The 4,512-nt window shown below is 39.9% G+C and overlaps 1 long non-coding RNA gene across 14 annotated transcripts in view; it reads right to left on the bottom strand.

Annotated features, from left to right (window-relative positions):
- Nucleotides 1-1,574: 1,574 nt before the first annotated feature.
- LOC119293973 overlaps nucleotides 1,575-4,512 on the bottom strand; it is a 3,499-nt gene continuing 561 nt past the window's right edge. For 3 of the 14 annotated variants that reach the window (XR_005143283.1, XR_005143279.1, XR_005143284.1), the window contains 6 exons: nucleotides 3,292-3,447; nucleotides 3,075-3,194; nucleotides 2,831-2,935; nucleotides 2,501-2,570; nucleotides 1,881-2,204; nucleotides 1,575-1,775 (listed from right to left, as the gene is read on the bottom strand). This is a non-coding gene — a long non-coding RNA (uncharacterized LOC119293973). Of the gene's footprint in view, nucleotides 1,776-1,880; nucleotides 2,205-2,500; nucleotides 2,571-2,830; nucleotides 2,936-3,074; nucleotides 4,507-4,512 lie in introns of those variants that run through there. The other 11 variants (XR_005143290.1, XR_005143281.1, XR_005143289.1 and 8 more) reach the window with 9 other exon arrangements.

The raw sequence follows: 4,512 nt of genomic DNA on the forward strand, positions 1-4,512 counted from the left end.
GACGAGTAATTGTGCTTTAGTAAGAATATTGGTGTTAAGGTTTGTGATTCCCTATGCAAGCACGAAAGTCAATAATTATGCAATGAAATTATATCCTACTTGTGGTGCATTATTCGGTGTTAATTATGCTTAATGCTCGCTTATGAGATTATTCATTTCTTGGTTGGTCGCTTCTCAATCTTTTGCTAGCCTTCATTTTGCACTAAGTATGATCTCTACTTGTGCATCCAAAAACCTTTAAACCAGTTTTGCCACATCAGTCCACTATATCTACCTATATGCGGTATTCTTTTGCCGTTGTAAGAAAATTTGTATGTGCCATCTCTAATTTTCAAAATAAACTTCTCTTTTGTGTGTTCGTTTCACTCGCGGAGCGGTGTGGGGTGGTTAATATTTTCCATGCTAGATGTGTTATTCTCACGACGAGTGTTTATTCACTTGTCATTGCACGAGAGTAAGGCAAAGGTATTAGGGATGCCCAGTCCCGAAATGAAAAATGAATTTACTCTATGTTGTCAAATAATAAATTCCTTGGAAAGTGTTGGTATGGAAGGCACCCGTGGATACGGTTAGCCATGAAAAGTGAAAGTATGGTGGAAAAAGGAATAAAGTTTATTTTTTGCTTGAAACCACCTATGATATATCTAGCATGAAAAGTGTTGGGAACTCTAAGTCGTTTACGTTGGTGGGATGGATACACCTCCCAAAATGTTTTTTATCTCTAAGTTTTTCGCTTTGAGCTCTGACACCTCTACAAATCCCTACTTCCCTCTGCGAAGCGCCTTTCTTTTACTTTATGCAATTTTTATTTTGAATTTGAGTCTCGATCTTCTCTTATAAAAGCACCAACTAGGAGGCACTATGATCGTACTTGAGCATTGGGTGTAGTTAATATGCGAGTGCGTTTCATGAATGGATCAATTGTTGAACATAATGGGCTAGGGATAACTTATTTTAGCATTGATATTTTGAAAGACATGGTTGCTTGTTGATATGCACTACTGGAATCTGGCACTTTGCCATCTGCCAAGGCATGGTCAGCAGATGGCAAAGGCTTTGCCATCTGCCAGCAGATGGCAAACAGTTTGTTTGAAACCCTGCCGGTAAAGGCTTCTTTGCCATCTGCTGGCTGATGGCAAAGAGCCTGTGGCTTTGCCATCAGCTAGCAGATGGCAAAGCCTCTTAACGGGGTTAGCCACGTTAGAAGGCTAACGACATACTTTGCCGTCTGCCAGCAGATGGCAAAGGCTGCAGGCTCTTTGCCGTCTGCTTTGCCATCTGCCAGCACATGGCAAAGAGCTTTGCCATCTGCCGGCAGATGGCAAAGAACCCAAATAGGCCAGCCCAAATTTTACATGTAGATGACACGTGGCCTCTTTGCCATCTGCCAGCTAATGGCAAAGCTCTTTGCCATCTGCTGGCAGATGGCAAAGTGACTATATTGCCCCATTTAATTTTATTTTTTCTTATATCAATTCATTTTCACCTTCCAATGAAATCAGATAGCAATATCAGGGCATGAACAGATCTAAAGAACACAAACCACAAGCATAGACTAGGAGAAGACCAGGCACGACCACTGTGACGTCACTTCCCTTAATAATTATATCCTTACACTATACACGTTTCACAACTATAATTTGAACACCTGCTTGCCATAAATAAATATATGTTTACACTATACACAAGTGAATCATGTTGTGTCATTTACATGACGGGTAAATTAAATGAACATGTCTTGATTAGGTATGACATACTTTGGACAAGGAAGAGACCTGCAGATAAATAACACAATTAAACAAACAAGTACTGAAATATAAGTGTTCCGCATTAAGCTTGCTAGTAAGGAAAATATCATGAGATGGCTTGCTAGCTTTCACCTCTAGATCACCCCCATGGCAACTTGATACATCAGAGCAAGAAAACATTCCCCAATGGTTACAAACCTTCGGTGCAAAATGACATTCATGGGATCTGAAGACATCACTAAGAAATATCAGGTTCTATATGAGTCTGCCTTATTAAAGAACAGAGAGCAATGAAGAAAAGTGCAGTACATTAAATCAAGGCCAAATGATACATTGCATGCATCAGCGAGCAAAAAAATAAATGGTGTCTAATATTATATTTTCCCCTTCCAATAGAGAGACTCCTATATGTTTTCCCCTTCCTGCCCTGTGTGTGTTTTCTTTGCGCGAAAGTTCCTGTTTCAGTCAGAGAGGTAGAACAATCAGAAAATGAGAAGGTCTTTCACTTCCTTACAGAATGAAATTTCTGTCTTGCAAGTTTAAAAGTCATCAAGTTAAGCACTTGCGATAAAATTACCTGACTCAGAAAGCTGATATCACTCATACAAAAAACATGTTATACAATATTGAGTTTTGACATAGCTGGCTGTTATACAAGTTATACAAGTTGACCCCAGCCTGTTAAAATTTATACATGCATATCAACCAGTGGAACTCCTCACTTGGGGGAGCTGGGGCAGGCCGGTGGGTACCTCATGGGATGTGGGGCAGGCCGTCCCCATGCTCTCTCTCTGCTGTTTATGTAGCAATTCGCCTTGTAGTCTGAAGCATACGAACTTGTATCAGCATCTATATGTTTATGTCCCTATCATCTTATATTTGGATAAAATTATAACTGAATAAAATAGCATCAAGAAAAAAACAAGAGGAACATATGATCAAAATGCGGTCTGTTAGTGTGCTAATATGCATCTTTGGTGGTACTTTTGCTAAAAACTGAGTGCCCAAATGAAAGTAAGTGCAACCAGGAGAAAGTAAAACAACCATACACTGCCTAAAAACATAGTACAAACTTCACTGACCCTGCTGAAGACGAAAACAAGAGGCTGGATGAAGAAGCTGCTCCACAGTACTCAAGGATCGTGGTGAGAGATGAAAACTTAGAGCTTCATGGAGAAATTGCATGTCTGAAGGTTGTAGATAGGGCTAGTCAATCAGTTCAGGTACAAAAAGGGCCCCAGACTGCAGCAAAATGAACTGAAAGGATATCTTCTGAACCTATAAAAGCTCCAGTTTCTCTAGCAAGGGGAAAATTCAGAGTTATACCTATTGAGTAGATTTCCAGGCCCGACAGTATGCAGTGTGCATGCGAACTCGACCTCTAAACAGAATACAATCCGTGCTGGCGGCTGATAGCTTTCCGATTGGAACACACAACACGGCTCCCTGCAAAAAGCAAAAAACACAATATGGCTTGGCTGATTGATTTTCATTGACTTGATTCCCGGGAGGATTACGTACGCTCAAGATGAGAAAGGCACACCTCCGTACGCCTGAATCAAGTGCATTGGTATACACTAGGCCGTTGCCACACATCCTGGAGATACAAGGCATGTCAACAACGCATCTATACGCGGCAACGTTGCAGACACATAGACGGTCAATCGCACGCACAATGTCTGTACCATATCAGCACATCCTGTACAATATAACTGCTATGACATCAAGTGCATCGGTACCATGACGCCACCGTAACACCGTTATCAACTTTGTATAATATAACTGCAGGTACTACTTCTGTGATTAAATTTTTGCATTCTAACATGTCTGAACAAGTTCCTTACAACTAATCTGGTATCATATGCATTATTATAGTAGAATAAAACACTTATTTCTAATCAAAATTTATAGATAAATCTTCTATTATTATATACTTAAGACAAAAGGCAAACAAGCCATCACGTTTATACACATATGCTCAAAGAATTACCATTGATTTTATTTAGAACGGTCGAGATTGAAAGATGAACAAAGATATGTACAGCACCTATTCGGTACAATAAATTGTTGACTCGTATAAAGAGATCTATCATGAAAAAAAAACAGTCTTTGGCACGTGAAAAGAGTTTATCATAGGCAGGTATGCGATAATCTATCATAGAAGGAAACCCAAGGAACTCTATGCTTGGCTAGGAAAAAGGCCAATCCGGTTCAACTTCAGAAAAGAATAGAAGTCCGGTTGCAAGACTGCTGCTTCCTTGCTGGAATTTAAGCCGATGCAAGCCAATGCAAAAGCTAGAGAAAGTCACGTACAAATAAAAAGGCAAGGTCCTACTATGACATCTACTATCCAAGCAGACACAAAAAAGAACAGAAAAACATACGATGCAAGCCTATTAAATCGGAACGTGCACACGGTCAGCCCAACATGTTGTAGATTCTTAAAAAGAAAAACATGTTGTACAGGGACACAATTGTTTTATCTTGGAGTTGGTACATGGGCACAAATTAATAACGGCTCGAGAGGCTATGGTATTTTTTTTATGGAGGCTATAGGCTAGCTCTACGCATGTTGTAACACAAACAGGAATTCACGGTGGGCAAATCAGTGCTGATGTCACCTGTCAAATCTTACGTGCAAATATCATAGATAATACCAGCAGCCTAATTGATCAAATCTTGCATGCAATCAGCGTTTCAGTGGCACTCAAGAAGTGGGCGATGCATTTATTTGCTTATCCTTACAAACTCCATAAAAAATCCA

The sequence above is a fragment of the Triticum dicoccoides genome, chromosome 1A (genome assembly GCF_002162155.2).
Source record: "Triticum dicoccoides isolate Atlit2015 ecotype Zavitan chromosome 1A, WEW_v2.0, whole genome shotgun sequence".
NCBI classification, from domain to species: Eukaryota; Viridiplantae; Streptophyta; class Magnoliopsida; order Poales; family Poaceae; genus Triticum; species Triticum dicoccoides.